Source organism: Varanus komodoensis, unplaced genomic scaffold (genome assembly GCF_004798865.1).
Source record: "Varanus komodoensis strain SLA01 unplaced genomic scaffold, ASM479886v1 scaffold11, whole genome shotgun sequence".
NCBI lineage: Eukaryota > Metazoa > Chordata > Lepidosauria > Squamata > Varanidae > Varanus > Varanus komodoensis.
The window spans coordinates 5,360,320-5,385,693 of NW_025335317.1; the positions used below are offsets into that span (position 1 = coordinate 5,360,320).

Below are 25,374 nucleotides of genomic sequence, written 5' to 3' on the forward strand. Positions count from 1 at the left end.
TAGTTATTAAGTTGATGTATCACCTGCTGCATTCCAAGAACTCAGGGGTAAGCAAAAGCATAACTGTATCCCACAGATGCAGGTCTGTCCCCATCATGCAGCACCTTACTGGGGTAAGGTAAATAAATGAAAGCAGGAACTGGTGTTTAAATCTTGCAATAAAGCATTCGAAAGTGTTGAATGTACTGGGGTGGGCTGGCATTTGGATTCTGCTTCTGGCAGTAAAGCGAGTTGGGCCATCCCTGCACCTCTCTTTCTGTCAATAGTTAAAGAACCATCAGCCTGATTCAGTGCAGAAATAAGGAGCATTCTTTGCATGTGAGAAAGATCCTCCATTTGTGGCTCTCAGCAAACCATCGTTTCTCAGATCCAAGTATAATGGGAAATTATGTTCATTTGCAAACCACTCATGAAAGTTTCTTCTATCTTCTTATCTTTTTTCTTATCTCAGATATAATTTCAAGAGGGGTGGATGCAAAGAAAAGATTGTCTAAGGAACATAGCTACTGCTATGCTTGGTTTGTTACTATGCTTGGTTTGTTACTATGCCTGAATTAGGTCTTTGCTGGGCCTCATTCCTGTGACCTTATATGGTCCCATTGACCTTCCTTATGCTCTCTTCGCATAAGACTTATCTACTAATTTGGGGAAGATGTAAGTGGCTTGTCCATTTTGGTAGGGCAATGATCCAGGCTGTTAGGAGCGAGGCGTCCCCTCCCAAACGAGACAGGCACTTCAGCAATTATTGGAAGAGACTTTATTCCATACAGAAGTCAATGTATTCAGAAGCCTCAAAACACACACTCCAGGTGGAATGTTGACCCCTTGCTCTGCCCCCTTTCACCCAAAGCTCTGTTTATGAGCCCTTCGGGGCTGGCCTCTGGAGCGGGGAGTGCTACGGAAGTGGGCATGGTGACGCTCTTCCGATTGAGTCCCTAATTGGTCCAGCTGGTGAGTGCGTTGATGGGCCCATCCATCCACATCTCCAGGGGTGCCAAGTTCCCCTCCCCAGCCTGTTCTCCGCCGGCTACTTTCCCACAATCAGGAGTGGGAGGGGGCTCAGTGGTTGCCCTTGAAGGGCTTGGATCCAGAGCTGCTCAGGCTGGCTCACCGGGAGAGTTTGGGCAGCCAGGGCCTTGCTAGTCTCAACAACTCCAATATCAGAGTGAGAACTCTGAGCCGCAGCTGGTTCAGCTCTCCACTCCCCCTCCTCTGAGTCTGAGCCACCACTCCCACCAAAGCCCTCCATCTCTCATGCGCGCCTGGGAATCTCACCTGAGCGCATGCGCGCACGACACAGGCTAGGCACTGGTGTCCTAGACATCCTAGCCGCCATCTCTAGCCTTCCTAACACCACAGGAGTCCTTTTGGGGTTTACGTTGATTTAGAGGACCTCAGGTAACCTATCAAAAATTAAATCACAAAATGATGGTTGCATCTTAAAAACAGCACCTTGGAAGAGGGGAACTGCATTACACCAGGCCAGTCTATGGTGGTGGTGTACACTCTGTAAGATGGAGGTTCTCCAGGGTCCTGGGCAGATGTCACCTGTTGAATCACTGGTTAGCTGGATGTTTTATTTATTTATTTGTTTGTTTGTTAAAACATTTTTATGCCGCCCCATTCGCCGAAGCCTCGGGGCGGCTCACATCACTAAGTTAAAATAATTATAATATAAATTAAAAATATAAATATTAAATTAAAAATACAACAATACAGTATAAAATAAGCCGCCCTGGCCAGATAAAACCAATAATGTTAACAGTTAAAATGCCGCTTGAATAAAAAGGTCTTCGCCTGGCGCCGAAAAACAAATAACGGCGGCGCCAGGCAGACCTCTCTGGGGAGCGCATTCCATAACTTAGGCGCCACCGCAGAGAAAGCCCTCCTCCGAGTACCCACCCTCCTAATTTCCTTCATGGAGGGTTCCCGGAGAAGGGCCTCCCCCGCCGATCTCAAGGGGCGGCTGGGCATATATGGATGCAAGCGCTCCTTCAGGTAACCAGGACCCAAGCCATTTAGGGCTTTATAGGTCATCACCAACACCTTGAATTGGGCCTGGACTTCAATGGGAAGCCAGTGAAGCTGACGGAGAACTGGAGTCATGTGAACACAACGCCCAGTCCCCGTCAGCAGCCTGGCAGCTCTATTTTGAACCAGTTGAAGTATCCGGACCGTCTTCAAGGGTAGCCCCACGTAGAGCGCGTTACAGAAGTCGAGACAGGAAGTCACCAATGCATGTGTCACTGTCGCCAGGCAGTTGTACTCCAGATAGGGGCGCAGCTGGTGGATCAGCCGAAGCTGGAGGAAAGCATTCCTCGCCACTGCTGTCACCTGAGCTTCTAGTGAAAGCTCCGGGTCGAGGAGCACTCCCAAGCTGCGAACCTTGTCCCTAAGAGGGAGTGCAACCCCATTCAGAACAAGGTTCAGTTCACCCTCTCCAAAGCCCGAACCACCAACCAACAGGACCTCCGTCTTGTCTGGATTGAGCTTCAGTTTATTGGCCTTCATCCAGCCCATTACCTTGGCCAGGCACCGGTTCAGTACGGCCACTGCCTCACCTGGATTGGTGGAAAACGAGAGGTAGAGCTGGGTATCATCATGGATGTTGTACCTGGAAATGCCCAGAACTGAACCTGAAACATAGTCCATACAAAGCAGTGCTTTGTCACTGAGCTGCATTGCCTCCCCAGTGGATAGCCATTGGTAGCTTGGTGTTAAGAGCTTGATTTTGCAAGTAATGCTTGCTGCAGTGAATAAGAGAAGAGAGGGATTTCTGATCATCCAGACTAAGCTTTCTGGTCTCTTGTTTATCTGCTGATCTGTCCTTTACCTGCTTCTCGGGTCACTTATTGAGCTTTAAGAAAGAGAGGTTTTTGTAGTCAAAAGTGTTGATTTCTGAGATGAAAGAATTGCAGGCTCAGATGCAATTACAGGAAATGAAGAAGTCTGACCTCTATTTCTGTTATTACCCAAACCTCTCTCCCCCTCAGTTTGTCCCCACATTCACCTGCAATCATCAGCTGCAGCCGTAGTTGCTTACACAAATAGATGATAATCAAGCAAATGTGCTAGTTTGTTTGGAGAACTTCTAAAGCACAGCAGAAGGAGGGCCGTTCTTGCTTTGGTCTGGCTGCTTGAAAGACTCAGTCCCAGGCAGGAAAGTCAGAACAGTGTAGCAGTTAGCACGTTGGACTTGGACCAGGCAAACTTTGGTTCAGATTTCTGGTCAGCCATGAAGCTTGCAGGGTGTGACCCTTTGTCAGTCATTTACTCTGAGTATAATCTACATGAAATAGCTACTGTGAAGGTAACAAACCCAAGCATGCCGTCCAGAACTTTTTGGAACCCGGGTGCAATGCAAATATGGGTAAGATGCACATAATTAATCATCATCAATATATGGGGGTAGAATATCTCATTCTTTCTGAAAATTCTAAGGACAGAGCTTCTCTGTCTCTCCTTTCAGTGTATATTATCATGTGTTTGGCAGTTTCTGGCTTGTCAACACGTCTTCTGAATAGCATAATGGTAGACAGCAAACCTCTGTATTCCTGGAAAGTCTTCTAGTTGTCCAGAGTGTGCTTTTGCTTCTGCCTTGTTTGGAGGGGAGACTGCATGTTTTGCCACACGTCCCAAATGTGTGGCCAAGCTTTATCCATAAAATCAATGCCACCTTTGTGGAGCACAGAGCTGCAGCCAGTGTGAGGCAATCAATTGGGAGATGGTGGGACCAAGGAAAGGACGCATTTCCTGAAGGATGCTGATGAGAGTTAAATTGGCTGTTGTCCTTCACCTCCCCAACCCTCGCTGGGTTGCGGTGCAGATCAGCATTCATCCTTGATCCCCGAAGTGCCTTGTTGGCTCACAAGAGGAGATTGCTCTGTTGCGCTTCCTTTCTCCTGAACCTTTCACCCGTGCACGCTCTCTCTCTCTCTCTCTCTCGCCCCCTCCCTTTCTCATACACGCAAACATCAGGTTGCTTCCTTTGAACTGCTATATACAGTACCTTTCTTGTGGAGCATTTATTTTGGGACGCCTTGGGAATATATCCTAAAAACTGTACTTGTGACTGCTTGACTTGGCCTTTTGCATTTACCTTTGACAAGCTGCCATTTTTTAAATATCTACCCCCTGCCCCACACACTCGTTATTGTTATGTGGGGATAATGCAGTTTCCACGTCTGAGAGAGCCACTGAGAGGATGCTGAGAAAATGCCTATGAAGGGCTTTGTACATACCAGGAGTGTTATATGAAGTGTTTGCTATTTATAAGGATGTTCAGCATTATCCTAATTATTTTAGGGAGTGTATTTGGTCACTGCCTGGCCCATATAGTTGGACAGGACATACACCGATCTTTCAGTACTTGTCTTATTTGCTTATTTGTTAAATTTATAGCCCACTTTTTTCTTACAACAAACTCAAAGCAGCTTACATTGTTCTCCTGCTCTCAGTCTTACTGTCACTACAACAACCTTGCGAGGTAGGCTGGCCTGAGAGTCTGTGACTGGCCCATAGTGACCCAGTTGGTTCTGTGGCTGAGTGGGGACTTGAACCCAGATCGCCCGAGTTCCAGCCCTGTGCCCTTAACCACTACACCACCACTGTGCCACCACATCCCTCCACTACACCACACTGGTTCTCAAAACTCACAAAATATACCATATTTAGTATATAACAGAAAGATCCTTTTCTTTGTATTCGGAACTGTTTAAATTCTAATACTCCATATTCTACACGGAGAGCTCTCCAGTTTGGCACTTGGTACAAATCATGGAAACTTAAAGGTTTGGGCCTTTATCCTCCTTCCTAGAATTCGGTTTTCAATTAGCTTTGTGGAAATCTGGTTTTCAATTCAGATTGGTTACAGCTGACAGTATCAAAGGAGGCAAAATGGAAATGTGTGGTTATCTGCCTATTAATGAACAAATCAGAACGATCCTCCACTGTTTCTTGTTGGGTTATTTAACCCATAAACAAACCACCCAGATTTTCTGGGCTTGAATGTCACAGAAAAACCTGGGAAAGGGGCATTTCTGGGCTACTGCTTAAAATCAGTTTTAAGCACTGGCGTGTAACCCATATGTCTGAACCTGGTCAAAGTGTGGTGACTTACACTAATCAAGATAAACCCCATCCAGTGGTTTGGAAGGCCAAACTGGTCATCCAACAGATACTCCCTACAGTGTATTTCTGATTTTTCTCACCAGTTTGAATGTAAGTTAAGCTGGTGAGGGAAGCAGAACTGAGGGAAGCCCATCAGCTTGGTTCCAACACCTGCGTCACCGCTGCACCTCATGCCTGACTTCCTGCGCAGGCTTGATTCCCTGTACAGGCCCCAGCTTCTTGCCACCTCATGTTTCATTTCCCCTTTGGGCATTCCTTCCCCCCAAAATCTCTTCTTGGTGCCACACCTTTGTCCTTTGCTAGCAAATACAGACTAATGGCGAATGTTGTCTTAGGCTCTGACCCAGCCCATCCGTCCCATCCTGCTTCCTGAGACCTCTGCAGCTGGTTAGAGGGAAGGTGGGAGAGGCAGGTGCTGCGGCGGGTCCTATCAGCCCGTGATATAACCTTAGTTTCCTTTCTAGCTCTGAAAGTGATGCAGTAGCTGGCATGGGGGATATTAGGTGCACCACACACCATGTGTTCAAGGCACTCCGGTCTGGTGTCTGGCACCTTCCACGAGATGCTGTGCTGTTACATTTGCCTCTGCTTGTGCATTGGAAATTTCCTTCAGTGCTGCAAGCTTTTTGCTGCTGCTGCTGCTTACTTCCCAGGGGAAAGTCCTCTAGCTTGCCTTCCTAAGAGCTCTTAAGTGCTTTGACAGAACGGTGTCTGTTTTTTAATTATTACCTGGACTGATTTCCTCTCTCGTGTGTCCTCTGGCAACTCCCAACTGCGTGTGCATTTCTTACCAACCACGCCCCATGTACGAACGACACAATTGAACAATTGGAGGACTTGGGGGAAGTGCAGGCTCTGCCCATTGGAGAAGTTCTTTTACTTTGTCCGGTCCCAACCTGCTTTGGGCTTCCAACCTAATCACTGACACCAGTCAGCGCAACGGATTCAAGACAAGGTGTCACCAGGTCACAGTGCTTGGCCCCAGCCAGAATTCTGCCGCCTTTCACAGCAGTGGGACTTTCTGAGTAGTTTTCAGAAACAGCCCTGGGCACCCCATGTTGCCACAGTCCCAAAGATGCACATACAGAACCACAGCTGAGAAAGGCATTGTGCGCATTCCAGAGCCCCAAAAGAAGGTGGCTTCAGGCATCATTTCTTTGTGCATTGATGGAATACATTTTTACACAGTGCAAGTTGTGTGCTAGAGACAGAGATTTCTTTTTCCCAGAAAGGTGAAGCGTGCTTTGGAGGAAGAATCACACTTGTGGTGTGTATACATTCTCCTGTCACTTATTGTAAACAGGTTTGGCCAGCTTGAAAAACCAAAAAATACTGCTCAAGCAGAGGTAGGAGAGGGATAGAAGAAATACAGGAAGCAAAAGCTTTCTTGAGCCATCTTCAATTCCCATAAAACCTCTTGTCTGTTCCTAGTCTTTGTGAACTAAGCACGCAAGCTAAACCTCCTATGTGTGGGGTTTTTTAAAATCATTCCGTGGTTCATTTTTGGCGAGTGTCACCGTAAGCAACATTCAGTAATCTGATTTGATAGCTGTCATCTTGAGAGCTGCAGTAACGCAAACAAAAGATGATCACTCAAATGAGGTTAGAGTGAAGAGCGGCTTCCCAAGACTTGCTGTTGCCATGTGGAATCCCCACGTCAAATTAAAAGAAGGTGGCCCCAGCTCTGGCTCCTGGGAGCCTGCGGTTCAGATGCTTGCAGACTTTCACTCCCGCATTTCAGCTCAAACACGTTTCTTTCAAAATTTCCTGTAATACCAACTGAGGTCTAATTCACCCGAGAGGGTCGCTTTCGGCCTTTATTTTTGTTTTTGTCATGTTGAATTGTGGCACTGCAATCTGCCCACGTGCAAAGGTGCGCATTGCCGTTGAATGCCAGTCTCCCTATTAAGGGCTGTTTCTGCATTTAAGAATTAGTGAGCCAGGCTAATGATCTAACAGTGCAGCTAATTTGGAGAAAGGTGGGATGTATGTCTGATACTTGCTCTTCTTATCCCCTAGGATGCTCCTGCTCCTCAGTGCTCGTTCCAAAGGGACACTTCGGATCAGGGGGCAGCTCCAAGCTCAGAGTGCTTTCCAAGAGTTGGAGCTGGGCCTCCAAATTTGCTTAAAGCCCTCTGGGCAATGTCTAAGAGTCATAGAATTGCACCCTATCAGAGCAGAAGTTGTCCCCTGGTCTTGTTTGGGAGGGAAAAGTTGAAACCTTTTCTTTCACTCCCACAGTTCAAAGAATATATAGGATGGGGACTTTTGCTCAGCATTATGCAGTTATGCCACATTTTCCTAAATGAAAGGACGATGCATTTGAACCGATACTCCAATAAACAAATATGTTTGAATAAACCTTGGGCTTAAGTTTGCCCTTTTGGTAAATATTGACCTCTTCAAGTAAGATGTTCATACAATGCAAACAATACATGTACACATAGTTCATTGGAAACCTGATCCTGTACAGGTTTTTTTGAGTTTTCTCCAAGCAACTGACCATAGGATTTCAGCTTTGGGGTAAATATTACAAGACTAGCTGAGACTTGAATTTCCTATGTCTGAGGAAAATGTGTTCTTTCTAGCTTTCTTCTTGAAGTGCTAGCTTTCAACATGTAGAGTGTTTGATTCTTTCTTAACTTAGGGGTGCATTCAAATTAACTGATCTCTCATCAGCCTAACAGGGCTCTACCTCATCCTGTTGTTTTCCCTACATATTTGAGACTAATTACTTCCTTCAGAGAAAGTTCTTCAGCTATTATTACTTTCTTGCCAAATAGCTTTCAGTCCAGCTTTACCTTTTCTTTTCTCACACTTCACTGGGCCTTGATATTGCAAATGATGATGCTTTTTGTTTAGCACTCTTAACACATGAATACATTTATTTTCTTGTGTATGATTTACATTTCAATATACAGTCACAATGCAGGTTCTGGTTCATTTCCCAAGTGTTGATTTAGATAAGTTTCTTTGCTTTCCTTTAATCTAGTGCTGTAGTGTTAAATTTCCTCTAAGGTGAAATGCGGGAATCCAGTGGATAGTCACAGAATCTCCTGACAATGTGCTCGGTTCTAAAATTATGAACCCAAGTCATAAAGAGAGAAAGAATGCAGGTGTTGGGTTATGAGGATGTAAAAATTTAGTGTGGAATATACAGATTGGTGCGCAGCTTAATTAATTACTGTAGATTTCAAATTATTTGAAATAATTGGTCAGTCCATTGCCTGGGTTGTTTTAGACTTGGTTCACCAATCACTGGTAAGACACATGCTGTGGCACCAAAATGTCCTTCAAGTCCTCATGCGATCTCTTGCATCGCTGGCAGATCTCATGCTGAATAGCTCCAAAGGAGCTGGGAAATATTTTCCAACGTAACATTCATTCATTCATTCAAATATGGAAGGAACAGGCCATGGTACTCTTCTTGAATACGCTTTTGCACTACACAAAAGTAGCATTTTTAATTGGTCGAAATCATACAAAGCACAAAGGTTTGCATGCATTCATTTATTTTTCACCATGAACCCTTTTTTCTCTTTTGCAGGATATATTTTAGTTTTCTCTTCAGTGAGAGGTGTGAGGAGGGAGGCAGATTATTTAAAGCTTAATTCCCAGTCACTGGAAATCTTATTCAGGCACCTCTGTCTTCCAAGAATTAGCCCAGAGTTGCTTACACATGTTCAAGCATATGTTTGCAGCCATCAGGCCTAGAAATGTGCTCTTTCTAGAACTGAAAGTGAAGCTCTTTGTGGAGCTAAATACCTAAACCATGTGTGTTTCCACCTGCATTTCGGTGAAATCGCAGAAAAAATACAGTCTCTTGTGTGAAGTAAGGGTGAGAAGTGAAGGCACATGATGGAACCACCTTGCCACAGACGTGGTGGAGTTCTGTGGGACCTTGAGATCCGTAAGGGAAGAGCAGGGTGGGACATTTATCCTTAAGATAAATAAGCAAAGAAATACTGAGGTGGCAGATGGTTTGGCAAGTGTAAAGAAGGGACTCATCCCAACCTTAATTGCTCTTTCTCTCATCTTTCCCCTTCCCCCAATCCAAAAGTCATTTCCCCCTGCTTCTGTATCAGCTTGCATTAAAAACAATCCACACGAAAATGTATATGCACATTCACACACACCTCTTTTGTTCCACATATCTATGTACACAATTTTGCTGGATATGCATATGTTGAATGCAGGTTTTATTCTATCATGCTTTTCTGTATCACACAATGATTTTCCCTATTGCTCCCATTATTTGTACTACAATATTTCCTGAGATGTGTGCTTTTTAAAAGAGAGAACTGCATCACAACTGCATCGCCACTGATACACTTGTGGTTGCTACCTGCTAGCAAGGCATCTCTGACTTACGGTGTCCCTGTGAATGAGCACCCTTCAGAATATCCTGTCCTTGATGGACCTACTAACTCAAGGCCCCCTTTATGGGAACAGCCCATCTCCTATTACACCTTCTTCTTTCTCGGCTGCCTTCAGCTTTCCCTGGCACGGTTGTTTTCTCCAGTCAGCCTTGCCTTTCACGATGTGCCCCAAATATGATAGCCTTAGTTGAGTCATTTTTGCTTCGAGGGAAATTTCTGGCTTGATTTGATCTAGGACCTCCTCCTTCAGCCCAGGGTATTTGCTGCAATCCTCCAGCACTGTAGTTTGAAGACATTCATTTTATTGCTGTCAGCTTTCTTTATTGTCCCACTTTCACATCCAAACATATTGATCGGGAATACCATAATGTGGATGATCTTGGCTTTGGTCTCCCATGAAACACCCGTAATGATCTTTTCAAGTTTCTTCACTGTTGCCCTTCCAAGTCTCAATCTTGGCTCCAGTCTCCTCTTGAATTGATTGTTTGAGCCAAGGTATGCAAAACCTTGCACAATTTCAGGTTCTTCATTGTTGACATTAAAGCTGTATAATTATCCTGTTGTCATATTTTGTTTTCTTAATGTTCAGCTGCAGTCCAGCTGCCACTTTCATCAGGAGTGCTTTCAGTTCATTGCTGAGTTCTGCCAGGAATATGTTATCAACTGCATATCTTCAATTATTGATGTATCTCTGCTAATATTCACACCTCCTTCCTCTTCTAATCCAGCTTTCCTTATGATATGTTCTGCATACAGACTGAACAGATAGGGAGATAAAATACGTAATTGTCTGACACTTTTGCCCATGGAAAACCATTCTGTTTCTCCATATTCTGCCCAAACGGTTGCTTCTTGTCCACAATGCAATAAAGCAACTAACCAAGCACACATGCCCAAAACCAGACTACTCAAAATACATCCTTGCCTGATGCCTTTGTCTACAGGATACCATTCTGAATCCGAATATTCTGTCTTAACAGCAGCTTGTTGTCCACAATACAGGTTTTCACCATAGGATAATCAACTGCTGAGGGAGGTTCATTTCTTTCAGAATCACCCATAGCTTCTTGGGATCCACATGGTCAAAGCGTTTGCTCTAGTCTATAAAGCATAGACTGATTTTCTGAAATTATTTGATGTACATTGCTAACTGACACACATTTGCAATATGATCTTGAGTGCCTCTTCCTTTTGGAAAGCCAACTCGAACATTTGACATTTCTCATTCCATACAGAGAAAACATTCTTAGTTGCAACAACTTGAACATCATTTTGCTTGCAAAGAAAAATAATGCAATGGTCCTATAGTTGCTGTATTTTTTTGTCTCCTTTCGTGGGGATTGGAATATATATTGAACATTTCCAATCTGTGGACCATGGTTTAATTTTCCATATTTGCTGGCATATTCTTGGTTGATATCGTGCCCCTCTGCAATTCTTGAGTTGAGAGACGGTCAAGCAAACTTCCTTCCAGGTGAAAAGTTTGGGGATCGTCAAACATATTTAGAAATATGGAAACAAAGCTAGTCAGAAGGGGTCTCCCGGGTCATCTAGTCTGACCCCTGGCTCCAGCCAGCTCCGCTCATGTAATCACCAACATGTGGTTGTCTAGTCTTTCCTTGGACACCGTCACTGATGGGGCCTCAACCACCTTCCTTGGAAGCCCATTCCATATCCTACAGGTCCTAACTGTTGGGAAGTACTTCCTGACATCCAACCTGAAGCCTGGCTCCTTAAGCTTTGTCCCCCCAGAATGCATCTTGCCCTCCACTGCAGGGAAGAACAGCTCACAGCCCCCTCCACATGACATCCTCTTACATACCGATATGTCTTTAAAAGAGCCCCTCAGAATCTCCTCTTCTCCAGGCTAAAAAGACCCTGTGTCCTTAGTCTCTCTTCATATGTCATCCTTCCTAATCTAGCTACCATTCTTGTGACCCTGTCCTGGACTGATTCTAACCTAGCTATGTCTCTCATATAATGTGAAGCCCAGAACTGGATGCAGTACTCCAGTTGTGGGCACACCAGAGTTGTGTAGAGTAGTATCAACACCTCCCTAGATCTAGAAGCCATGCTTCTGGCTAATATTCGATTTCCTACACTCGTCTGTTTCTCTTCTTTCCCATTTATATTGGCAAAATGGTTCAGGTGTAGCAGACAGAATTGTATCACAGGAGATGGTATAACAGCAGCCTTTGAAGGTACTCATGAATAGTTTAGCAAACAAGTGTGTTTCTATTTTAGCCTTGAATTCCGTTTTTGTGAACTACATATGTGAGGTAGATAGGAACAGACATACGATCCATGTCCTTTTTGCATGCATCCTACCGTGCTTCCACATTTTCCAAAAAAAACCTTTTCTATAGGTGTTTTAAAATGAATTTTCTCTCAAAATAGGTATTTCTAAACAGATGGTGAACTGCATTGGCTGTAGCAAAAGAAAGGCAAAGAGGTTATTAAGGTACAACAGATAGCATAATGAACTTTCTCACTGTCCAAGAGCTCAGATAGTTTCTTGAAGCCACACCAAGGCCTTATGGCCTTCAGCTTGTTGGAGGAGCAGGAGAGATAATTGCCTTGATGCTGCCTCCCACCATCATTCTGTAGATAAGAGCTGTCTTTGCTGTGAGAAAGAAGCTGCTGGCCTTGTTGAAGCAGTTTCACTCCCAGGAAGGTAGGGGCAGAGTGGGGGTAGAATCTGTGTGAAGCCTGACAAATTCTGCAGTATGAGAGTGAAACTTATACAGTCCATGACAGGAGCCATTTGTTCTTTCATCCATAGCTGGGGGAGTAGGATTGACTTGTTGTTTGTCCAGGCCTCTTTGGGGGCCCACTGAGAATCCACTGGATATTCAGTGAGGCCACAAGTAAAGGGAGTGTAAACTGTATTTTGCTTGCTTATATTCTGCATCTGTATTTCATCACTGTATTCAGTAAACACTATATTATCTTTAGCCCATCCGATTTAGTTTCTTTTAAGTATCCTCAAATCTGTAGTCTGATGACTTGGCTGGACCAGGTCCCCAGAGTTATAAGAGGTGCTGGTAGCATTTAGATTAATGCACTGCATTGGAACGGTGAAAGCCAGTGAGTATGTTCTGATCTCAACATTGCATTGGGTAGTGAAGATCAGAGCGGTTTGTACAGGATTTGCAGATATCTAATTTCTTAGGCACTTCTGGAAGTGGCCTTCCAAAAATCACCTCGTATATCTAGAGCTGAGCAAATATCTTCCAAGTGCGCTATACGCCGTCTCTCATTTAAAAAAAGTGGTTTTATTAAACCAATTTGATGATCACATCTGTGATCAGGACAGGGCTGAATTATCAGTTGGCTTCTGGAATTAAATATAACGTTACAGTAGGAATAGTTCAGTCTCAGCTATATAACCTTGTTTGCCGCACATTATCAGCAGCCGGTATCTGCTACTTGGAGCTTTCTATGTTATTTAAATGACTCCATCACATTCAGATCATTAGGAGGCATTTTATAGGATTGAGGTTATTTGGCAGAAAGTCAAGGGTGGATCTTATAATGTGTTTACTTTTTCCTCTCCAAATATAGAGATTAGAGGTTTTAGAATAACAATTATACCTTCTGCAGCAACACTCTCCCTGCCTCAATCCATCATATGTAATCTGTGAGCCAACTTCACTGTTAAATACATATCTAAATAAATGCTCAGGAGAAGAACAAAATTGGAATGTCTGACATAAAAAGACATTCTTTCTTGAACAAAGTGAGGGAGAAAAGGTAGATTTGAAAGATCCATACCATTTGGGGAGTCTGCCTAGAGACAGAGACTGTCCCAGAAGCTATTTTGGTCAAGTCTCATCCGTCACCCAGGCTATGACAAATAAGGGGCAAAATAGCACCTTCTAAGCTACATTTGGAATTTCCTCCCAACTCCTGGCACAACTCCTGTTCTCTTTTTGGCTGCAAGTAGAAACCTTTTTATTTGCCCAGTCCTTTTAGATGTGTTAATTTTTGTATGAGTTGGTAATGCCAAAATTTTGTTGCTATTTTGTTGTTGTTATGTTGCATTTCACCACCTTTCGTCACCTTTCTCTGTAGATGCTTTTGCCACTGAAACCTTTGCTAAGCCACTCTCAGAGCTTCAACTAACGAAGGACTAACAGAGTTCTTAAAATAAAAAGAAGTATTTTGTAGGCATTGTTATTTTATTTATGGATTCATTGGAAGCTGTTGGGCGAAGCTATGAATGCATTTTCAGAGCTTGGTCCATCCTGCCTGGGTGAAATTTGTTGACTATTCTGTCAGTTCATTTTAACTTTATTCTCAGACCACTGGGCACATTTTCTCTGTTGGTATCAGAGGGGTGTTCTTCTGTTTTATCTATAAGGTGCAGAGGCAAAAACAAGAAAAAAGAGATGTTTCACCGAATAAAGTATCTGAATAAGTTATGACTGTAGATTTATATAATTTAAGTCTTTTCTCAGGACCAAACGCAGGAGAGAGATGCTTAAGAGATGTTAGGAATGGTGCTTTAATCAGCTGCCAGCAGGAGGCTGTGAACCTCTGGGAGTTGATAGTTGGAGCACAGAACTCTGACTGCCCCTTTGCCGTGGCGTCCTCACATTTCTCGCCACCCACCTACCTGCGCATGCAAACGCACACACCTGGGAATGCAGGGCAAGGCTGGGCAGGCTGCACAGCCACTCACATTGGTTCTTGGGCTCGCATGCATTCATGAGCATTTTGCAAAGTGCCATGCCTGAACTTTTAGGTAAGCTAATTAGCACTTTGAGGCACAGTTTTCTGTCTTTCGCAAAGTGCTGTGCTTTGCAGTCTGTAAAAGGTTTGCACTTGGACTCTTAAAAAGCTTGCCAGAAGAACCAACGCTGTTAAACTCTGCAAGGCCAGAACTGCCTAGCAAATTAATTGCTGCACCTGAGTTTCCCACTGGAGGAATCTGGCTCAGTTGGACCTATTTTGAGATGGCCTGCTTAGGGTCAAGCTGATAGTTTGCAGGACTTGCTAGGTTGTTGAGCCAGATTGGTCAGTATAAAATACACAAACTGAACCAATTCACAGCTATCTGCTTACTCAATGCTGTTTAAGCAGAATGTTATTTGTTTCATAATTTTTGCAGTGCTATACAAGATGCTTATGTCTCGCCCTCTGAGCACCAGAAATCTTGCTGAGCCCCATTCTAAAGTTTTCACCCAGCAGTTCCCACACACAGTCAAATCTACCTTTACCTTCGCAATGGTCAGAAAGAAAAACCTGGCTTGAAAAATGGAGGTTCTCAGAATGTAGCATTCTATAACTAGCACTACAGTCTGATGGCAGTTTTGTCCATCCTCTCTTTTTCTTCTCTCTCCCCCCTCCCATTTTCCCTACTCCTGCAAAACAGGGAAATGCACATAGTCTTGATCATCTCCACTTTATAGAGTTTGCTGGCTGCAGTTCACAGAATTCAGTAATGCAGAGAAATATACCTTTGGGATGAGTTATGCTGTCTCTTCAGCACTGGTGAATTGAGAACTGTTTCACAGCTGCTGGTGCCAGCAGAAGTAGTATTATGCTAAGAGAAAGTTTTCCTCTTTCACGGAGTGGTGCAGCTACTTTTATGGAAGGGTCCTTCTTCATGATGAGATGGAAGGTGGCCAGTCATCTGTATTTCTTCACTTTGCAAACTGAACTGTCAGCAAGTTCCCTTGTCATGTCATGGGAGGTGGGTGACTGGATGCAATTCCAGACCGTGTGTCTGGCCCCCAGTTGCAGGAATCCTGAGGAGGACCTAGGACACGAAGAGGGCCGAAACTACAGCACACCTAGTGCAGGAGACGTGAGGGAGCTACAAGGACTATGACCGTGATTCAGAGGCTGTTGGCTGACCTAGTTTCAGATTGCCTCTGGATTTAACTTTAGACTGAACCTGGTCCACCTCGTACAGCTCCATATAAACTGGGCCAGGAAATCTGGGAGCCAGTCAGGTGAGTAATCCTGCTTTTCAGGGGCTGCTACAGGACATTTTCGCCTAGAAGGTCCAGATGTATGCAGCTGCTCAGGCAGTGAGCCCGGAGCATGTTGGCTTCAACTGTCAGCTGGTCCTCTAAGGAAGTTGCTTCTTGGGCTGAGGTTCCATCTCTTTAGTGCTACTGCACTGGGTCCGACTAAGTAAAACCAAGAGGCAGTCTAGAAACAAATGAATAAACAGCTTGTGGTGAAAAGCACAGTTTTACCAGACATGGGGAAGAACTCCAAAAGAGAGGTCTGAAGATCAGCTCAGGCCATTTTGGTTTACTGCCTCTGAACTCCGACTTTAACAATGAAAGAAGAATGAATGCTTTTTAAGGACACCCTAAAGACTAAATTCATTTGTGACACAGATTTTCCTAGGCTAGAGTCAGCTTCTCAGATGCAGATCTTACCCCCAAAGCTCTGGCTCACTGAAATACTCTGGATTTTGGATTTATGTAAGAGAGCTGTTTGTTTGTTTATTTTAAAATCAGAACTCACCTAGCTGTGGCATGAAAATGTTTTAATAAATAAATAATAAAATGAAATGAAAGCTCCTTCGTTCAGGATCCTCAGAATGGTGATTAGTTTTCCTCTTCAGCAGCCTCCATTTCCTTTTTTAATGAATTTTTATTGTAAAAGTTCATCAGAACAAAAATGGAGGGGGGAGCCAAAAGGCCAAGTAAAACTTATTTACATGGATCTTTAGTATGTTCAACACGGCCTCAACCAGTGAGTAAGGGTGCGTTCTCATTGCTTGGAAGCCCATGCGAGTGGAAGATTCCAGGGTTCCTGTGTCTTGCTGGGCTGGAAGAGCACAGCAAGTTCTCTTTGTCTCCCCGTCTTCTGATCTTCTATTAGGGGGACTGATCTGTCCATCTAATGCCTGTGCTTAGGAGGGCAGGGAGGAAGGCTGGAGGAGGGTCAGGATAAATTGCATCCTGGCCTCTCTCTTCTCTCCCCCATCCTGCCTACTAAAATGCCCGCTTCCCTCCTCCAAGGTTGATTTTTTTAACCTGAGAGGACAGCCAGTGCTGCTCTTTACACAGAAGCTGCAAGTGCACAGGGACGAGAAGTTAGATGTCCAATTCCCCCTTTCAGTGCTGGAGACGGGGAACCTGAGCCAAGCCATGGTCTCTGGGACACTTGCCCGGAGACCATCTGATTGTTCTTTTCAACGGTTCCCACTCACATACTTAGATTCTAATGCCGCAGTCTCAGAATGTATACTTACCTGGGACTAAGTTCCATTAAACTGAATGGTGTTTATTTCTAAGATAATGTGCAGAGATTCAACTTTTTAAACACGGAGAGTATTTGTTTAACAAAGTCTCTTCTTCAATCAGCTGAAATGCAATCTTTAGCTTTTAATTAAAAAGGCAGTGATCTTGCAAAGAGGTTTTAGCATTTTAAACTGCTAGCCTGAAGAAGTAACCCCATCAAAGAAATGGAGAAAAATAGCCACCCTTTGATTATTCTTCCCCTCATTCCCTTTCTTCCTTTCTTTTTAGACATCCTTTGTTTGTATTTGGTTTTTAGCAGTCAGGACATGTGCTTTTAATTCTAATATTTCTTAAAGACTGCAGGGGTCGCAGACTAAAACAGAGGATCAAGTTCCACCTTCCATTCCCCCAGTCTTGTTTTTTAACTGGCTTTTCCACTTGCTCTAATTGATTAGCATTGATAGGATAATAGTACTAAGTTGTCCTGCAGAGATCTGGTTCAAAGTTGCCAAAGAAATCACACTGCAGGATAAATTCCCACTAGTGTAGTTTCTCTTGTTGTCTGAGCCCAACAAGCTTGGCTTATTTAGGAGCTTAACAAACACCCCACAGCCCTATAGCAGGCTGTGGGTTCTGGGTGGTTTGTTAGCTCCCTCACTCAGTGAGTTCAGACAGCACAAGAAATCTGGTTAGGGTATTTCCGTAAATCACCTAATACAAGCCCAGAATGTAGAGAGTCACACAGATTTCAATGTCAAGCATCTAGACAGAGCCATCTTCCATTCATAACCCTGCTGCATTTTCCCACCACTGCTTCCACCCTTTTTCTGGTTGCACAAAATCTGTTAAAGAAAAAATGAAATTAGTGAACCATGCCTTCTGATTGGTTGGGAGCCATCCCTTTGAAAGCACTCTATTTTCAGATGGAGCACTAGATTTTTTTAAAAGGTCAACAGAAGTCAAATTGGTTCTTTTGCCTAATGGTTGGAGGGAGGCAATCCTCAAAGATCAATGTCCCATTGTCAGGTAGTAGATACTTCCTGCAGTTATAGAATCCCATTTCTGAACAGCTAAATTAGGTACTTTCCACGGTTCATATCAACAAAGCACTGCTGGTCTGTAAGAAACATTCCAAACTCCAGGGTCAGGCAGTTCCTCAGTTAGGACCAACCAAATAAACTCATAAACAACCTCTCAGGATCTCTAGATTTCTTCCTCAGGGAAAAAGTTACTGCCAGGAGGGGAAAGAAAGGATTTGATACTTAAGTCCACATCGCCCGTGCATCTTTTGCAGTGGCTGTGAGTGGGATCGTTATGGAATTGGCTCAAATCGCAGAAATGCTTCCCATGAACTGAAAGTGTTAGGTCCCTTAGGCAAGTGTGCATTTTGAATCAAACACTTGACCCGTACCTATTCTGTGAAGATGGCAACCTTCCTTCCAGAAACAATAAAAAACACCCACTCTCACAAAACCATCTTCTAGTGGAAGTTCAGTTAATTGAGTCTTTTTTTATAAAGAACATTTAAGGGTTAAGCACACTATGCAGTTTTCGTCGGCATGATTGTAATGGTAACGGGAGTGCCAATTTATGGTTCATTAAATACATGGGCTAATCAGTAACCAGTCTGGTTTTAATTCCACATGAAGGTCACCACAGTACTCAGTGAAGCTTTTAAACCAAATTAATGTTACTGTGCTGAGCTGTTTGATATTTGGAGAAAGCATGTCCGTGTATTGGAATATGTTTCGACCCAAAAATGTACTTTGTTATATAATTCACTTAAAAGTTTGCTTTTATTTCCGGTGTTCATCCAGGAGAAAGCAACGAGGTGCTAGAACTGTAACTGTAACCCCTTGACATTAAGTCTAGTCATGCCTGACTCTAGGGGGCGGTACTCACCTCCGTTTCCTAGCCGAGGGAGCCAGCGTTTGTCCGCAGACAGCCTCCATGGTCATGTGGCCGGCATGGCTAAACACCAAAGTGCACGCAATGCTGTTACCTGCCCACCGAAGTGGTACCTTTTTATCTACGTGCATTTGCATGCTTTCGAACTGCAAGGTTGGCAGGAGCTGGGACGGAGCAACGGGAACTCACCCTGTTGTGCAGATCTGAACCGGCGACCTTTCGATCTACCAGCCCAGCAGCACAGCGTTTTAAACCACTGCGCCACCTGCAGTCCCTCCATTTCCCTTAGGCATACCTTATTCTAATGCTGCACCACTGTGCGGATGACTTGGGCAGGAAGGGTCAACCTTGCTCCACCGCCACTTCAGGGAAGAGACTGGGAAGAAAGTCTTGCTGTTCTTTCAGTATATAGGGCTAGGAACCTGCTCCATTCAGCTTAATGCACAACTCTTCCAGTTGGGTTTTGCCTTCTGCAGAGATGCAAGACCTCAGGCCTGGGGTCCCATTCCAGCCATTTGGACTTCCCCCGATTCTTCTGCCACTCCCTGGGCACTCCCCACCACTGGAATGCCTTCCCTGGGAGCTTTTCTGGGACGGAATCTAGCTTTTGAGCTGAACAAGTGTCTATATTCCAGGGCTTCTAGTAAGAAGAGCCAGAGGAGATGGAGGAACATCCGAGCATGAATCTTGGTGGACAAATCCAGTACATTTCCAGGGGGAAACTTCGCTATTTTACTAGAACATCGAGTTCAACCAATCAGAACCCAGTGCAAAAAATAAGCACGTAGTATTTAAAGGTTTTTGCATTGCAGGGATGTTTTTTCTTGGTAGCAAAGCAGTCCTTCATACCAGCACCCACTTCTGGTTATCTTCCCCAAGCATTGGTCATTTAAAGAGTGTAATTTGGGGCAGAGGTAGGCTGGGGCAGGGAGGGAGAATAATTGTGTTGTTTTTGTTGTTGAACTGGAAAGAGAAATCTTTGCCAATCTGCTTCAGATCACCTAGAAATTGACCAGTAGATTCCAATCTACCTTCTTCTTACCTCTGCATTTCCAAGCCGTGGCTTTGCTGTTATACCTACCGGTGTGTTTGTGTGTGTTTACCTTTACAAGTCCCTGGTAGCCTTAACAACAGACAACAGTGGCTTAGATCTTAGGGAGAAATAAGTGCCTTTGAAGGCACATCAGTATTTTAACTGTAGCTCATAAAAAATGGTATAGTGTAACCCTATTGAACAAGCTAGAAAGAAACTGAAAAAGCTTTGCTCAATAAACTGATACATTCTTCAGGAAATTGATAGTGTTTCAGTAGTTGTTTCTTCAGATAGTAATCACCAGGCTTAAGCTTGCTCAAAATGAGTCTGCAGTTGGAGCATGGAGAGGGGCTGGGATCCATTTTAGGATGGTACCTGTTTGGTAGATAGGGTGCAAAGATTTATCTCAAAGGGGATTTTGACACCTGCCATGACTGTGGAGCAGGAATGAGTACAGTGAGAGAAACAGAAAATCCATTTTGAATCAGCTGTGGTTTCTTGTGCCTTTAAGTATCATTTGGGTTTATGTTCTATGTATAAAGGTGCATTCAAAGAGGATTTTGCTTTTATTAAGTGGCCAGCCAGGCTACAATAAAAAGTGAAGGTGCAATTAAAAGATAAGAAGTCAAAAGAAATGCTCAGACTGGAATCCCTGATTCTGGAGCACTGGGGGAAGGTGGGGGCTCAGCCTTTCTTGTTCACTGCCTGCCTATGGAATTTTGCCATGCCCAGGGGGCAGCAAGTGTGGGAAAAGAATGCCATGCCATTCTCTATCCCTCCTTGGATCTATCCTGCTGGTAAGATTAGCTGCTGTACTGGATGGCTGCTGCTAGGCTTCCTCTGGAGTACTGCGTTCAGTTCCGGGCACCACCGTTTTAGAAAGATGCAGACAAGCTGGAAAAGATTCAGAGGAGGACAACCAGGAAGTTCCAGGGACTGGAAGCAAAGCTGTGTGAGGACAGATTGAAAGAACTGGCCATGATTAGCTTTGAGAAGAGAAGAATTGAGCGGGGACGTGGTAGCACTCTCCAAGGACTTGAAAGGCTGTCACAAAGAGGAAGGCCAGGATCTTTTCTCAGTCATCCCAGAGTGCAGAACACAGAATAATGGCTCAAGTTGCAGGAAGTCAGGTTCCAGCTGGACTTCAGGAAGAACTTGCTGACTGTTAGAGCAGTATGACAATGGAACCAATTACCTAGGGAGGTGGTGGGCTCTCCCACATTAGAGACATTGAAGTTGCAACTGGACAGTCATCTGAGAGGGATGGTTTGTTTAATTTGGAGTCCTGCGTTGAGCTGGGGGTTGGACCTGAAGGCTGTCTGGCCCCTTCCAATTCTACTATTCTATGGTTGTCCAACATGGATAACCAGCAACATTCAACAAGTTTATTCTTAGCTAGAGGCCATTGTTATGACCCATTCATTGTGGGGTTACTGCTGTTGTCCCATAGGAATGCAGCAAAGAAACAGAGGGATAAATAAAATGTGGGAAGGACCACATTGGAGTCAGAGGCCAGATGATGGTAGTATTGGCCTTGTCCCCAATATAATTTTGATATTCCTAGTTTGGGCATAAACTCAAACCATAATTGACATATACTGTTAACTCTCTTGGAAAGTTTAAACTGAAATTAAGTTAGTGATTTATTACAGTCAGAGACAAGCATGAATAGAACTAAAACCCAAATTAAAAACTGTATATCAGCATCCAGGCTGCACAATCTCACATCTGTTATTTACAGAAATAAAATATTCCACTAGTTCAATCAAAGGTCACCTTAAATCTAACAGTAATTTCTGTCTGATCTCTGAACTGAATAATAGGACATGTATAACTGTCTTAGGCCCTGGACATAAAGATGTAGCAAAAGTAATCCCTTGAAAATTTACTTGCAGGAATAAAGAAGGTGAGGCATTAAGCTTAGTGAATGTTAGATCACACCTGTATTTAATGGGCCTTATACCTCATGTCCACAAATAACAGGGAGCATATTTTTCTGAGACAGTAGATTTTTAACCTGATTTACTCTGGGCCCACCAGCAAGAGAGCTTAAATTGCTCCTTTATTTGTAGTGGAAATTTGCTCTTGCAAAGAGCTTGCATTTGTTCTTCCGTTTCATTTCTTGCAAATCTCTTGCTTCTCTTAATAACCCGTACCATTGTTTCAGAGGTTTAGATGAGGATGATACCACCCTTCACTATAGGTTCTTAAGGTATCTCCTAAGTACAGAAAAATGCAAAATGTAATGGCATGTAAAATAAACAATAAAAACCGAACAGTGGGTAAAAGCAGCATAGAATAAAATACCAAGTGTTACCATTTGCTGAAAGGTTCCAGGGAGGGGGCTATATTTTTGCCTTGTGCTAGGAAGGCATCTGAGTAAGTGTGAGGGACTCTTCCCATGGTGGCATTCCATCACCACCACCAAAAAGCCCCCCCACCCTTGTCACCCACCTGGAGGAAGGAACAGCAGTGGTCTACATGTAGGAGAAACCACAGGTGAAAAGCTGAACCAGTCATAGTTTTAGGATTTTGCAAATATTAGTCCCCCTAATCTCCTTGTTGTGATGAACCCTGTATGGGATATGGAGCTTCTCCACATGCACCTTTCCCCCAGGACCTAAGAATCTGTCACCCAATGTGGCTGAAGCAGGATCCTGCAGCTTAGGCTAGCTGGTATTCACCTTGGCAAGTGTATCCAGAACAGATGCCCTGGCAGGGTGTGAGGCACTCCTTGGTCCCAGCTAAGGGAATATTCCTGGTGCTAAAACTGCCATATTGAAACCAAAGCTAGCCAAAACAGGGTGCTACCAAAGGGAAAGGGCTAGTAGGGGAGTTATTAAGGGCATCCGGTTTCTTACACTTCTTTTACAGATCCAGATGGCTGTTCTGTGCCCATTTCCATAAGCATTTTCACAAGAGCTTTTAGGCAGGACTGCTCCTTTTTAGATGCCCTTAAACTATATAGAATCAATGGGTGGAATGTAGTGGTGGGGAATTGAAGTTGTGGTGCAGATACATATTTCTGGAACTTCACATGCTTTTCTGACATAGTGGATGAAGTATAAGAAAACTTAGAAAAAAGCTTCTGTTCAATGTTGGAAGGAAAGGCAATTTTACATATTTTCCCATCCCTTATGATGCTTAACTCACCAGAACTAAAATAGATGTAAAGAAGTAAACTACTTCTCAGTTCTATTGATTAATATTTCCTCCATTTAATCAGCTAACCTTTTAACCAGTGAATCTACTAAACAAACTGATTAAAGCTCATAGCCCTAATAATACTTTATCTGGAGCTTTTCCTGAGTGTTCAAAGTACTTTATGTATCCCCTTATGCCAGCCCAGTAAAATAAGCCTATATTATTATCCCCATATTGCAGTTTGAGTGAACAGTAGATTCCCTAAGGATATTATGGAGTTCATGCTGAGATGGAATTTGAGCCAGGAATTTCCTGGAGCACAGGTTAGTCTCTTTTAACTATTGCAATACACCAGGTAGGAACAGCAAGAACACACCACATGAACTGCGTGGCAAAATATTCTAGTTCATGGAAGGATGTTCTTGAAATGGATAAGATGAAACACACCCTTGTAATTTCCAAATGTGTTCTATATGAAATAGTTGTGTTAGATAATTTTGATGGTGATTATGGTAGATGATTGATCTGTGTAGAATTGCATAGGAATATGGCTGGTTGGTTCTGCTCTTCATTTTCTGGGAACATTAAATTTTGTGCAAGCCTTTAAGCAAAACACTTTTCTCATAAAAAGTATTGTTGGGGAAGATGATAGTTCTAGCATGGATGTCACAGAAATAGATGTTTATCTTGAAAAGGCATACATTGGATGGCTACTGTTCTTCATTAGCAAGCCACAGTGTTGGCGTTCACAAGCAATGCACCAGGTATTTGTCCACGAGTCATGCTTCATGAGCATCAGATTGGTTTATTGAGTGGGGTCCTTGGAAGTGAATAACTTGAAGAGTTAGAACAGGCAGTAAATTAATTGCGTGCGTCCCTTTTTGCATTCTTATAGAAAATATATTCTTCAAAATTGTGGTCCATTTATTGAGATCAGTTGTCAATCAGAACATTATTAAACGGGTCACAAAATTTAACAACAATTTTAAACAGAGCAGTTAGATTAAAAGACAGGACTGGTAAAACACTGGCTTATGATAGTCACTCTTGGAAGTTACAATATCTGGTTTCCGTACTGTTGTGAAGAAGCGAAAGGGTGTTCTGTCTCAGACAGCCATTACTTGAGTTCAGACTGGCAGCAAAATGAACACATTCAAAGTTTCTGTACAGGGTCACTTTACAGGCAGAGCGCCAACTGTTTCTCCGGTGATGGCAGTCTCTACTTCCCAGTCTATTTTGCTGTGAGAGTTGGCTTGCTTTAACTCTAAAGGAAACAGACATCAATCCACTAAACTCTTCAAGGGCAGTCTTAGTGGTCTGAGCACACTTGAGCCATCATACATGGTGGGCTGCTGCATTCAATTTCAGTGGCTCGTGCGTGTTGAGGACCTTCCAGAGCTTAAACTTAAGTTTTTTAACATGCCTTCCACCTCGATACTGCAGTTGGAAACCACACCAGCACACCTCAGAGCAGATACGCAGTGCAGTCGGGGGGCGAGCCAGGCAGCGGTAATTTTTTCCATCCTGTCCCAAGCACACGTGCTTCCATTTCATTTTTCTCTCCCTCTCCCCATCTTTACGCCAGGCTTCTTGAGCCTCTGGAGAGACAGCTCTGTCTCACATTGGGAAACCCAGTACTAGAGATAATGAAATCCTTATTTCACCCATGTGAAGATAATGCTTTGATGAATAACCGAGGCTCCTTTATAAAAACAAAACAAAACAGATTTCCTGAAGAAAGATAGTGTTTCTAAAGGGCTGGGGGCATGAAAAGTAAAAAGTGCAAAGCCTGAATAAGAAAAATAAGTTATGAGCACGCTAGACTTGTCAGTTTAGATCATGTCACTCCTGTTAGTCCCTCGTAAGTGCAACACCAGATCAAGAGCCAGAGGATAATCTTTCTCTCTGAATTGTTGTCTTGCAGTAATCCAGTATTGGTTCCGTAGTGTCTGAAGCTGTTCTGCGTTCCTTGCTTTGCTTGCTGACTTAAGCATAGTTTCAGTTATATGCATATTGGATCTTTAAATTTCTTTGCTGTTTTGCTCTGTTAATTAGAAGTCTTCCTAATCTTCTCTTTTGTTTAATAGCACAAGATTTCTAGGAAGGAGGAGCTACTTCTTTTTGGTCTCTGTGCATCACACCTATGAGCACTGTGCCTTCACAGGGCCCATTCCCGGGAAGATTTTCCTAGCTAAACCCCTTCTGGCAGGAGCATCTCCCTCCCTCCCCGGTCTATCTAGGAGGGGCTCCCGCCATTTCCCCCAGTTGTCTTCTGACCACCATTGTGGGCACGTCAAGTCTTTCCTAGAGATTTCTAGTGTTTGTATTGCCTTTTCTTCTCGATCTTTCTATCATTATCTCGTTCACTTGCTTTGCTCTGTTTTCGTTTGTTCCTCAGAAAACCCTGCTTTATCCCTTATTAAACTAACCCCCCCCCAAAAAAAAAACCTTCGAGTTGAAATTCAAATTCAACTGCTGCTTGTCTCCTTCCTGCCACACTAAAACATTTCATCAGGCAATTTTTATGGAAAGCAGCTGTACCCTGCCTCCTGTGAGAACGAAGAGGCCATAT

The 25,374-nt window shown here is 43.6% G+C and overlaps 1 protein-coding gene across 8 annotated transcripts in view; it reads left to right on the top strand.

Annotated features, from left to right (window-relative positions):
• ZMIZ1 (zinc finger MIZ-type containing 1) overlaps positions 1-25,374 on the top strand; it is a 394,693-nt gene that overhangs the window by 164,707 nt on the left and 204,612 nt on the right. The window lies entirely within an intron of this gene.